Consider the following 14261-nt stretch of genomic DNA (forward strand, 5'->3'; position numbering starts at 1 on the left):
CTCCTTCCGCTATGAAAATGTTTGGCAGTGTCATGCCGATTATGATGAAAAGGTGTGAGCAATGTGGCGAATGGGAGCCGGGCAGGGAGGTCTTCAAGGCGTCATCGACGCCCTTGCTGAGGTTCAGACTCAACTGGGCGCTTGGGGCGAGCACGAGTTTGGCAACATGCAGAAGAAGGTGCGCCGACTCCAAGCCCGTCTTGACAGACTACGAAGCACCTCGATGGGCCGCGGCCCGACCAAGGAGGAAACCAATGTTGCAAAACAGCTGCGAGAAGCGTTACGTCAAGAGGAAATTTGGCTTAAGCAGCGATCTCGTGTGTCTTGGCTACGCGAAGGAGACCACAATACGGTATACTTTCAAGCCCAGGCAACACAACGAAAACGAACCAACATAATTACCTCGCTGGAGAGGGGTGATGGTCAGCAGTGCACCGATCCAGTGGAGGTCAAAACAGAGATCATGGACTTCTATCAGACGCTATACCAGACCCAGGGTCATGCACCGATGGAGGAGTTGCTGGAATGTGTCCAACCGCGAGTGTCAGAGGCTATGAATCATACTCTTGAGAAGGAGTTCTCGGCATCTGAGGTTAGGGACGCTTTGTTTGAGATGGCACTGTCGAAGGCTCTCGGAGTAGACGATTTCACGGCAAGTTTTTACCAACGCCATTGGGATGTCGTTGGAGAAGATGTTACAAAAGCAGTTCTGGGATTTCTAAACGGTGGCGAGCTACCTCTTGGACTGAATGCCACTGCTATCACACTAATCTCAAAAGTCCAAAATCCTCAGGAAATTTCCCAATATAGGCCAATTTCCCTTTGCCCGGTGCTATATAAAATAGCAGTAAAGGTGCTGGCTAATAGGGTTCGGCTCATACTCGATGAGGTCATCGGAGAAGAGCAAAGCGCGTTTGTACCAGGTCGTTTGATCACGGACAACATGTTGGTTGCTTATGAATGTGTTCACACCATTCACAGAAGGAAGAGGGGATAGAATGCAAGTTATGCGGTGAAGCTGGACATGCTCAAAGCATACGACAGAGTGGAGTGGCACTACCTTGAAGCAATGATGGTCAAGCTGGGTTTTTGAGATTGCTTCATCAGCCTCATTATGAAGTGTGTTACTTCCGTTCGATTCACAATTAAGGTAAATGGCAAGCTCCTACCTTTCTTTGACCCAACAAGGGGTCTCCGGCAGGGATGCCCCATGTCTCCATACCTCTTTCTTATATGTGCACAAGGCCTTACTTCCCTCCTCAAAGATCACGGGGCTGCATATATTGATCGAGGAGTTCAGGTGAGTATTCATGCACCATGGGTAACTCACCTCTTGTTCGCGGATGCCAGTCTCATTTTTGTGAGTGCAAATACCCAAAGTGCAGAGAGACTCAATGATATTCTCCGGATTTATGCCGAGTGCTCGGGCCAGGCAGTCAACCGGGAAAAAAGTTCTATTTTCTTCAGTGCAAACTCAAACCAACCCCTCAGAGAATCTCTTAAATCATCTCTTGGTATTTCAGTGGAAGCATTCTTAGAACGTTACTTGGGTTTACCCACTGCTATTGGCCGCATTACTAGCGGCACTTTCAACCATATTGGTGATCGTGTATGCAACAAGATTGAGGGCTGGTCAGAAAGGAATCTTACATGTGCAGGGAGGAAAGTTCTCCTTAAATTAACCGCGCAGGCCATACAAACCTACAACATGAGCTGTTTTCAACTGACGAAGAAAGTTTGTAAGAGTGTTACATCCCCTATGGCCAAATATTGGTGGGGAAGCTCTCTGGACAAGCGTCGTTGTATTGGATATCTTGGGACAAGTTGACAGTGCCGAAGGTCAAGGGGGAATGGGATTTCGAGACCCTCATTGGTTCAATCTTGCCATGTTAGGCAAACAGGGCTGGCGACTGCTAACAAATCCCAACTCATTGTGTGCTCGGGTGCTCAAGGGGAGATATTACCCACACACGGATTTCCTTCAGGCCACGGTACCGACTCGAGCCTCGGCGACATGGAAAGCGATAGTGGCGGGCCGGAAGGCACTGGAGGCTGGCTTAATTTTCCGGGTTGGGGATGGCTCCACGATTTCTATCTGGACATACCCGTGGATACCAAATACAATATCACAGAAACCAAGTGGCCGCCTTGGAGCTGCACCACTAACGAGGGTTTCCGAACTGAATCATGATTATACTGGTAACTGGGATGAGGAACTAATCCGCCAAAACTTTCTCCATCCTGACGCCGGCGCAATTTTGAACATACCCCTCCTCAATTCTGTGGGAGGGGAAGATACCATGGCATGGGACTTGGAAAAGTCAGAAAACTACTCTGTCAAATCAGCGTATTCATCTCTTATGACTCGTAACGAGCCTAGCTCTATAGAGGAAGGGACGATAACATAATCTTCATCGGCAAACTGAGAATTGTGGACTGCACTGTGGAAACTCCATGTGTTACCGAAAGTCAGAGTTTTCTGGTGGAGAGTTCTCAGAGGCATTTTACCGGACTCGGTGACCTTACAGCACAAGCATATCAAAACCAGTGGCAGGTGTGACATTTGCCTGGCCATGGATGAGAATCTGATGCATGCGTTGGTCTCTGCTACCTCTTGAGCATTGCGTTGGTTTTCCCTTGAAGAGGAAAGGGTGATGCAGCAAAGTAGCGTAAGTATTTCCCTCAGTTTTGAGAACCAAGGTATCAATCCAGTAGGAGACTCCTCAGAAGTCCCTCGTACCTACACAAACAAACAAGAACCTCGCAACCAACGCGATAAAGGGGTTGTCAATCCCTTCACGGTAACTTGCGAAAGTGAGATCTGATAGAGATAATAAGATAAAATAAATATTTTTGGTATTTTTATGATATAGATTGAAAAATAAAGATTGCAAAATAAAGTAGATCGAAACTTATATGATAAAAGATAGACCCGGGGGCCATAGGTTTCACTAGTGGCTTCTCTCAAGATAGCATAAGTATTACGGTGGGTGAACAAATTACTGTCGAGCAATTGATAGATAAGTGCATAGTTATGAGATTATCTAGGCATGATCATGTATATAGGCATCACGTTCGCAACAAGTAGACCGAAACAGTTCTACATCTACTATTATTACTCCACACATCGACCGCTATCCAGCATGCATCTAGAGTATTAAGTTCATAAGAAGAGAGTAACGCATTAAGCAAGATGACATGATGTAGAGGGATAAACTCAAGCAATATGATATAAACCCCATCGTTTTATCTTCGATGGCAACAATACAATACGTGCCTTGCTGCCCCTGCTGTCACTGGGAAAGGACACCGCTAGATTGAACCCAAAGCTAAGCACTTCTCCCATTGCAAGAAAGATCAATCTAGTAGGCCAAACCAAACTGATAATTAGAGACTTGCAAAGATAACCAATCATACATAAAAGAATTCAGAGGAGATTCAAATATTTCTCATAGATAAACTTGATCATAAACCCACAATTCGTCGGATCTCGACAAACACACCGCAAAAAGAGTTACATCGAATAGATCTCCAAGAAGATTGAGGAGAACTTTGTATTGAGATTAAAAGAGAGAGAAGAAGCCATCTAGCTAATAACTATGGACCTGAAGGTTTGTGGTAAACTACTTACAACTCATCGGGGAGGCCTTGGAGATGATGTAGAGGCCCTCCGTGATCGATTCCCCCTCCGGTGGAGCGCCGGTGAAGGCTCCAAGATGGGATCTCACGGATACAAAAGGTTGCGGCGGTCGAAATAGGTTTTCGTGGTGCTCTTGGATGTTTTCAGGGTATGGTGGTATATATAGGCGAAAGAAGTAGGTCGGTGGAGCCACGAGGGGCCCACGAGGGTCGGGGGCGCGCCCACCCCCCAGGGCGCGCCGGGCACCCTCGTGGCCGCCTCGGTTGCTTCTTGACGTCCACTCCAAGTCTCCTGGATTGCGTTTGTTCCAAAAAGATCGCTCCCGAAGGTTTCATTCCGTTTGGATTTTATTTGATATTCCTTTTCTTCGAAACACTGAAATAGGCAAAAAATAGCAATTTGGGTTGGGTCTCCGGTTAGTAGGTTAGTCCCAAAAATGATATAAAAGTGTAAAGTAAAGCCCATAAACATCCAAAACAGGCAATATAATAGCATGGAGCAATCAAAAATTATAGATACGTTGGAGACGTATCAAGCATCCCCAAGCTTAATTCCTGCTCGTCCTCGAGTAGGTAAATGATAAAAACAGAATTTTGATGTGGAATGCTACCTAGCATATTTCTCAACGTAATTTTCTTTATTGTGGTATGAATGTTCGGATCCAAATGATTCAAGATAAAAGTTCATATTGACATAAAAGTAATAATACTTCAAGCATACTAATAAAGCAATCATGTCTTCTCAAAATAACATGGCTAAAGAAATTTTATCCCTACAAAATCATATAGTTAGGCTATGTCTCATTTTCATCACACAAAATACTCCCATCATGCACAACCTCGGTTTCAGCCAAGCAATTGGTTCATACTTTTTAACACGCTTCAGCTTTTTTTCAACTCTTACGCAATACATGAGCGCGAGCCATGGATATAGCACTATGGGTGGAATAGAATATGATGATGGAGGTTGTGTGGAGAAGACAAAAAAGGAGAAAGTCTCACGTTGACGAGGCTAATCAACGGGCTATGGAGATGCCCATCAATTGATGTCAACATGAGGAGTAGGGATTGCCATGCAACGGATGCACTAGAGCTATAAATGTATGAAAGCTCCAGAAAAGAAACTAAGTGGGTGTGCATCCAACTTGCTTGCTCATGAAGACCTAGGGCATTTTGAGGAAGCCCATCGTTGGAATATACAAGCCAAGTTCTATAATTAAAAATTCCCACTAGTATATGAAAGTGACAACATAAGAAACTCTCTATATGAAGAACATGGTGCTACTTTGAAGCACAAGTGTGGAAAAAAATAGTAACATCGCCCCCCTTTTTTGGGCCTTTTTTTATTTGCCCTTTCTCTTTTTTATTGGCCTTCCCCTTTTTTTATTTGGCCTTTCTTTTTTTTATAAGGGACAATGCTCAATAATGATGATCATCACACTTCTATTTATTTACAACTCAAGAATTACAACTCGATACTAGAACAAAATATGACTCTATATGAATGCCTCCGGCGGTGTACTGGGATATGCAATAAATCAAGAGCGACATGTATGAAAAAAATGAAGGTGGCTTTGCCACAAATACGATGTCAACTACATGATCATGCAAAAGCAATATGACAATGATGAAACGTGTCATGATGAACAGAACGGTGGAAAGTTGCATGGCAATATATCTCGGAATGGCTATAGAAATGCCATAATAGGTAGGTATGGTGGCTGTTTTGAGGAAGATATAAGAAGGTTTATATGTGATAGAGCGTATCGTATCACGGGGCTTGGATGCACCGGAGAAGTTTGCATCAACTCTCAAGGTGAGAAAGGGCAATGCACGGTACCGAAGAGGCTAGCAATGATGGAAGGGTAAGAGTGTGTATAATCCATGGACTCACATTAGTCATAAAGAACCCATATACTTATTGCAAACGTTTTATTAGCCCTCGAAGCAAAGTACTACTACACATGCTCCTAGGGGGGAGGTTCGTAGGAGTTAACCATCGCGTGCCCTCGACCTCCACACATAAGGAAGGCAATCAAAAGAGTACCCCATGCAACAAATTTGTTACACAACTTTTACCATACGTGCATGCTATGGGACTTGCCAACTACAACACAAGTATTCCTTAAATTCACAATTACCCAACTAGCATGACTCTAATATCACCACCTCTATATCTCAAAACAATTATCAAGCATCAAATTGATCATAGCATCTAATTCACTTCTTATGATAGTTTTTGTTATACCCAACTTGGATGCCCATCATTTTAGGACTAATTTTATAATCATAGCAAATACCATGTTGTTTAAAAGACTCTCAAAATAATATAAGTGAAGCATTAGAGATCAACAATTTCTACAAAATAAAACCACCGCCGTGCTCTAAAAGATATAAGTAAAGCACTAGAGCAAAATTATCTAGCTCAAAAGATATAAGTGAAGCACATAGAGTATTCTAATAAATTCCAAATTATGTGTGTCTTTCCCAAAGGTGTGTGCAGCAAGGATGATTTTGGTAAACTAAAAATCAAAGACTCATATCATACAAGACGCTCCAAGCAAAACACATATCATGTGGTGAATAAAAATATAGCTCCAAGTAAAGTTACCGATAGACGAAGATGAAAGAGGGGATGCTTTCCGGGGCATCCCCAAGCTTAGGCTTTTGGTTGTCCTTGAATTATATTGGGGTGCCATAGGCATCCGCAAGCTTAGGCTCTTGCCACTCCTTATTCCATAGTCCATCAAATCTTTACCCAAAACTTGAAAACTTCACAACACAAAACTCAACAGGAAATCTCATAAGCTCCGTTAGTGCAAGAAAGAAAAACCACCACTTGAGGTACTGTAATGAACTCATTCTTTATTTATATTGGTGTTAAACCTACTGTATTCCAACTTCTCTATGGTTCATACCCCCCGATACTAGCCATAGATGCATCAAAATAAGCAAACAACACACGAAAAACAGAATCTGTCAAAAACAGAACAGTCTGTAGCAATCTGTAACTTTCGAATACTTCTGGAACTCTAAAAATCCTACCAAAATAGGAAGTCCTAGGCAATTTTTCTATTGATCTACTTCAAAAATAATCAACCCAAAAGCACGTTTCTGTGATTTATTAAAATTATTCTCGTGCGCGCAAAAGTTTCTGTTTTTCAGCAGAATCAAATTAACTATCACCGTAGGTTATCCTATAGGTTCTACTTGGCACAAACACTAATTAAAACATAAAACCACATCTAAACAGAGGCTAGTTGAAATATTTATTACTAAACAGAAGCAAAAATCAAGGAACAAAAATAAAATTGGGTTGCCTCCCAACAAGCGCTACCGTTTAACGCCCCTAGCTAGGCATAAAAACGAGAATAGATCTAAGTATTGTCATCTTTGGTATTCAAATCATAAGTGGCTCGCATAATAGATTCATAAGTTAATTTGATTTTCTTTCTAGGAAAGTGTTCCATGTGTTTCCTTAATGGAAATTGGAATCTAATATTCCCTTCCTTCATATCAATAATTGCACCAATCGTTCTAAGGAAAGGTCTACCAAGAATAATAGGACATGAAAAATTGCAATCTATATCAAGAACGATGAAATCTACGGGCACATAATTCCTATTTGCAACAATAAGAACATCATTAATCCTTCCCATAGGTTTCTTAATAGTGGAATCCGCAAGGTGCAAGTTTAAAGGCAATCATCAAATTCACGGAAACCTAGCACATCAGATAAAGTTTTTGGAATCGTGGAAACACTAGCACCCAAATCACACAAAGCATAGCATTCATGATCTTTAATTTTATAGTAGGTTCCCACTCATCATAAAGTTTTCTAGGGATAGAAACTTCCAATTCAAGTTTTTCCTCATAAGATTGCATCAAAGCATCAACAATATGTTTGGTAAAAGCTTTATTTTGACTATAAGCATGAGGAGAATTCAACATGGATTGCAACAAGGAAATACAATCTACTAAAGAACAATTATCATAATTAAATTCCTTGAAATCCAAAATAGTGGGTTCATTGCTATGTAAAGTTTTGACCTCTCCAATCCCACTTTTACCAAATTTAGCATCAAGATCTAAGAACTCCGAATCATTGGGACGCCTTTTAACTAAAGTTGACTCATCTCCAGTCCCATCATTATCAAGATTCATATTGCAAAACAAAGATTTAATAGGGGACACATCAATCACTTTTAGAACTTCATCTTTATTTTCATGGAAACTAGAAGAAGACACTCTTACAAAGCAATCGTTCTTAGCACGCATCCTAGCGGTTCTTTCTTTGCACTCATCAATGGAAATTCTCATAGATTTGAGAGACTCATTGATATCATGCTTAGGTGGAATAGATCTAAGTTTAAAAGAATCAACATCAAATTCTATCAATGTTCCTAGCCAATTCACCAACTTTAAGCAATTTTTCTTCAAGCAAAGCATTGAAATTCTTTTGAGAGATCATAAATTCTTTAACACTATTCTCAAAATCAGATGGCATCTTATTAGAATTTCCATAAGATTTGTTGTAGGAATTACCACAATTATTAGAGGAATTACTAGGGAACGGCCTAGGATTAAAGTTTCCTCTATACGCGTTGTTACCAAAACTATTCCTACCAACAAAATTCACATCCATAGATTCATTATTATTCTCAATCAAAGTAGACAAAGGCATGTCATTGGGATTAATAGGAGCACTCTTATTAGCAAACAATTTCATAAGTTCATCCATCTTTCCACTCAAAACATTAATTTCTTCTATCGCATGAACTTTTTTACTAGTAGATCTTTCGATGTGCCACTGAGAATAATTAACCATAATATTATCTAGGAGTTTAGTAGCTTCTCCTAAAGTGATTTCCATAAAAGTGCCTCCCGCGGCCGAGTCTAAAAGATTTCTAGAAGCAAAATTCAATCCGGCATAAAAAATTTGTATGATCATCCATAAATTCAAACCATGTGTAGGGCAATTACGTATCATTAATTTCATCCTCTCCCAAGATTGTGCAACATATTCATGATCAAGTTGTTTAAAATTCATAATATCGTTCCTAAGGGAGATGATCTTAGCGGGAGGAAAATACTTAGAGATAAAAGCATCTTTGGACTGATTCCAAGAATCAATACTATTTTTAGGTAAAGACGAAAACCAAGTTTTAGCACGATCTCTAAGTGAAAACAGAAATAATTTCCATTTAACAATATCATTATCCGTGTCTTTCTTCTTTTGCATATCACACAAATCAACAAAATTATTTAGATGAGTAGCGGCATCTTCACTAGGAAGGCCGGAGAATTGATCTTTCATAACAAGATTCAACAAAGCAGCATTGATTTCACAAGATTCAGCATCATTAAAAGGAGCAATCGGAGTGCTAAGGAAATCATTATTGTTGGTATTGCAAAAGTCACATAATTTAGTATTATCTTGAGCCATCGTGACAAGCAATCCAACACACAAGCACACAAGAGGCAAGCGAAAAAGAGAGCGAACGAAAAAGAGAGGACGAATAAAACGGCAGGGGTGAAGTGGGGGAGAGGAAAATGAGAGGCAAATGTCAAATAATATAATGCGAGGGAGATGAGCTTGTGATGGGTACTTGGTATGTCTTGACTTGAGCGAAGACCTCCCCAGCAATGGCACCAAAAATCCTTCTTGCTACCTCTTGAGCACTGCGTTGGTTTTCCCTTGAAGAGGAAAGGGTGATGCAGCAAAGTAGCGTAAGTATTTTCCTCAGTTTTGAGAACCAAGGTATCAATCCAGTAGGAGGCTCCTCAGAAGTCCCTCGTACCTACACAAACAAACAGGAACCTCGCAACCAACACGATAAAGGGGTTGTCAATCCCTTCACGGTAACTTGCGAAAGTGAGATATGATAGAGATAATAAGATAAGATAAATATTTTTGGTATTTTTATGATATATATTGAAAAGTAAAGATTACAAAATAAAGTAGATCGGAAACTTATATGATAAAAGATAGACCCGGGGGCCATAGGTTTCACTAGTGGCTTCTCTTAAGATAGCATAAGTATTACGGTGGGTGAACAAATTACCGTCGAGCAATTGATAGAAAAGTGCATAGTTACGAGATTATCTAGGCATGATCATGTATATAGGCATCACGTCCGCAACAAGTAGACCGAAACGGTTCTACATCTACTATTATTACTTCACACATCGACCGCTATCCAGCATGCATCTAGAGTATTAAGTTCATAAGAAGAGAGTAACGCATTAAGCAAGATGACATGATGTAGAGGGATAAACTCAAGCAATATGATATAAATCCCATATTTTTATCCTCGATGGCAACAATACAATACGTGCCTTGCTGCCCCTACTGTCACTGGGAAAGGACACCGCAAGATTTAACCCAAAGCTAAGCACTTCTCCCATTGCAAGAAAGATCAATCTAGTAGGCCAAACCAAACTGATAATTCGAAGAGACTTGCAAAGATAACCAATCATACATAAAAGAATTTAGAGGAGATTCAAATATTGTTCATAGATAATCTGTATCATAAACCCACAATTCATCGGATCTTGACAAACACACAACAAAAAGAATTACATCGAATAGATCTCCAAGAAGATCGAGGAGAACTTTGTATTGGTATTAAAAGAGAGATATGAAGCCATCTAGCTAATAACTATGGACCCGAAGGTTTGTGGTAAACTACTTACAACTCTTAGGAGAGGCCTTTTGGAGATGATGTAGAGGCCCTATGTGATCAATTCCCCCTCCGACGGAGCGCTGGCGAAGGCTCCAAGATGGGATCTCGCGGATACAAAAGGTTGCGACGGTGGAAATAGGTTTTCGTGGTGCTCCTGGATGTTTTCAGGGTATGGTGGTATATATAGGCGAAAGAAGTAGGTCGGTGCAGCCATGAGGGGGCCACGAGGGTTGGGGGTGCGCCCACCCCCCTAGGGTGCGCCGGGCACCCTCGTGGCTGCCTCGGTTGCTTTTTGGCGTCCACTCCAAGTCTCCTGGATTGTGTTTGTTCCAAAAAGATCGCCCCCGAAGGTTTCATTCCGTTTGGACTCCGTTTAATATTCCTTTTCTTCAAAACACTGAAATAGGCAAAAAAAACTGCAATTTGGGTTGGGCCTCCGGTTAGTAGGTTAGTCCCAAAAATGATATAAAAGTGTAAAGTAAAGCCCATAAACATCCAAAACAGGTAATATAATAGCATGCAGCAATCAAAAATTATAGATACATTGGAGACGTATCAGTCTCCTGTACGCATGTTAGGAAATTTTGGGTGGCAGCCAAGGATCGCTTTGGTCTCCAACTACCAAGGCTGCACGCAGATACTTGGGCCCGTGACATCCTGCTGGACACTTTGTTCTCTGATGATACACAATGCAAAATCATCTCCATCATGCATTCTATTTGGACTTCAAGGAATAACTAGACCCATGGCCGGGACGGGTATGATCCGGCCACGGTTTTGAAGCGGGTGCATGAAGCTCTCTCCATCCTCAAAATCCTGAGACGACGGACCAGGCCGGTGAGCCAAGGCTGGCATCCTCCAGAGACAGGATAGATCACTATAAACACTGATGGTTCAGTGTATGCAGATACGACCAGAGGAGGGGCAGGGGTGTGGCGCGCTCTCACCTCTCTTTCCTGGGTGCATGGTGCAAGACTTTGCCAGGCGCTTCAGGGCCTTCCATCGCCGAGCTACTGGCCTTTCGGGAGGGGGTCATTTTCGCCCAACTCAGAGGTTTCTCACATGTGATCATGGAGGTTGACTGCTTACAGTTGATCGATCTCTGGAACTCGCGAGGCAATTCCAGATCGATTGCTTCGCCCATCTTTAGAGAATTAGCAGACATCATCACCACTTTTACTTCGTTCTCAGTTCGACATATTGGTAGAGAGCAAAATGTGACAGCCCTTCTTTGTGCTCAGCGTGCCTATATGCTTGATGGGACGGAATGCTTGCTAGATAGTAGCCCGGAGTTTATCCGTACCAGCCTGAGGGCAGACTATAACCGACTCTTATTATTCTGAATAAAGTCTGAAATTTGATGAAAAAAGGGAGCTACTTGGACCGGCTCAAGTGTACGTGTTGGGGAGCAGGATTTGGTCGCTAACTAGCGACCTAGGCGTCAAATAGGAGCTGCCCTTGTGGAACTGGGCGCTGTTTTTTAGAAAAAAGCTAGGATTTGTCATTAACACTTTTTTTAGGAAATTTATGACAGCAAAACTGAGTGCGAGCCCTATTAGTGATTTTTGTTTTCGGTTGTCCATTTTTCTGATCTAGACCGTAGAAAAATCCCTCGATGTTGGTTCATTCGGGTTACAGGTCTGTAATAGACCTGCCATCCTGTGATTGGTACCCGCTCCGCTCCATTGTGGCACTACTAGGGAAAACCCTAGTAGTAGCACGGGTTTTGAGGCTAGCAGTAGCGCGGACAGCCGCGCTACTACTACGGCACTACAACTAACTATTAGTAGTAGTGCAGTCTGCACCCGCGCTACTACTGTTGACTATATCAGCAGCGCTTTTCTGGAACGCGCTACTATTAGTTAGTTATAGCGGTTTCCTAGCCCCTCGCTACTGCTATATCTTTCATCATTTTCCACCGCTTCCTACCCCGTTTCGGTTTCGATAAATTGCAATTTCCAGATACTAGGTACTACTAGATATCAATTTCATAAAGCATTATAGGTACTAGGTAGTACTCCCTCTGTTCCAAATTACTCGTCGTGCTTTTAGTTCAAACCACGACGAGTAATTTGGAACGAAGGAAGTACTAGATAACAATTTCATATATAGTCAACATGCATCCTCAAGCAGTACTAGATGATATCAACGGCGATCATCATATGTAGTTCTAGATGATATCGACGACGATCATCATATGTAGTTCTAAATGATATAGCCACACACACATATGTAGTTCTAGATGATATCGAAGATGATCAACATCCTCAAGCCTGGGCGGTTGGTGTTCCTGATAGTAATTAGGATGGCCTGTCCAACACGAAGATTTTTGCCATCGAGGAATCTCTTCCACCCAACCGAGTTTAAGTGTGTGCGACCGTCCGTGTCCACGCGGTAAGTACAGGTTGTGATGGAGCCCCTTGCGGTAAGGCGTAGTCCAGCTGAGCCTTCTTCATCAGGCTCAATACCATAACTCACAAATAGGCTCTTTGCCACTTTTTGAATAAGAAAAACATATCAATTAATAAATAGCCTCACACATACTCTTGCAAATAATTATATATGGATTATCTACAGTATTAATAGTTCCTTAGATTCTACACTAATAAGCATGTGATTGAACTCTACACTAAAGCATATCATCGACTAGATTCCACACAACATATCATTGGACTCTGCACTAAGCATATCATCGGATAATTTGCATTTGTAAGTATAACATACCATATCATGTCGATCGACCATGGTACTTGTCAGGCGGGTCACGAATGGCACCCCGACAAAGTCAGCATGTGGCGGAATTATGTCCCATAGGTTACACACATCCTCCTCGCTCAGCCTCATTCTTTGAGCTACGATGGCTTCATGAAGTGGGTCCTCATCATCTTCATCTAGTGGGTCCTCATTATATTCATCATCTTCGTCATCTTCATCATCTTCCACCAGGTTGATATAAATGACAACTAGCTTGGGTCTTTCTGCTCTGAAGGAGAAGCTGATCAACTCACCACCAGTAAGACGCATGCGGGCGAGGAAACGAGCCCATCCATCTCCTCCAATCTGTGACATATTGCGTCATTTCTCGACCTCCATAGTGTACGGCCCCCAGGGGCCTCAAATGTCACAGTGTCTCCTGTTAGCTTGTTGAATTTCAACCTCACATTGCATGGGACGATCTGTGTAAAAAAAGCAAAATGACACAATGCAGTAATGCTAACACTAAAAGTAAAATAGTTGTTACATTTCATATAATTTCTTACCGTCGCATGACGAAAACTCGCCTGGTAGTAGATGCCGAAAAACTTGCCAATTGCAAGGCTGTTGGCGCACCTTGACTTGCACAATCGACATGGTGGTGGTGGTGGTGGCGCCATTTTCCTAAAGCAATATGAGCAAAGGATTAATGATCCACTTCACAGGAAAGAAAAACAGTAGCATGTGAATTATTTTGGTTCTTCTTTAGTTATATTTTCATAGCTTACTAACACCTTCTAGAATAGAACCAACAGCTAGCAGGCAAATCAACTAGCCTATTAAATCAACTTGTCTACTAAATGAACTTGCCTACTAAATCAACTAAATCAAAATGTTCTATAAATCAACTAAATCAACTAGCCTACTAGATCAACTTGCCTACTAAATCAACTAAATCAAAATGTTCTAAATCAACTAAATCAACTAGCCTACTAAATTAGCTCAATCATATGAACTAAATCAAAATGTTGCATATGAACTAGCCTACTAAATACAAATGTAGCAGGGAGGAGGGGTTGTGGATGAATGAGGGAGGAGAGAGAAGGAGGGGCGACTGGAGGAGGGAGGAGAGAGTAGGACGGAGGAGGAAGGGTGGAGCGAGGAGGGGCCGGCCGGCGGCGAGTCGAGGGAGGACGGAGGAGGAAGGCGCTACCGAGTCCAGCGAGGAGGAGGAGGTGATGG

The sequence above is a fragment of the Triticum dicoccoides genome, chromosome 5B (assembly GCF_002162155.2).
Source record: "Triticum dicoccoides isolate Atlit2015 ecotype Zavitan chromosome 5B, WEW_v2.0, whole genome shotgun sequence".
Taxonomy (NCBI): Eukaryota; Viridiplantae; Streptophyta; class Magnoliopsida; order Poales; family Poaceae; genus Triticum; species Triticum dicoccoides.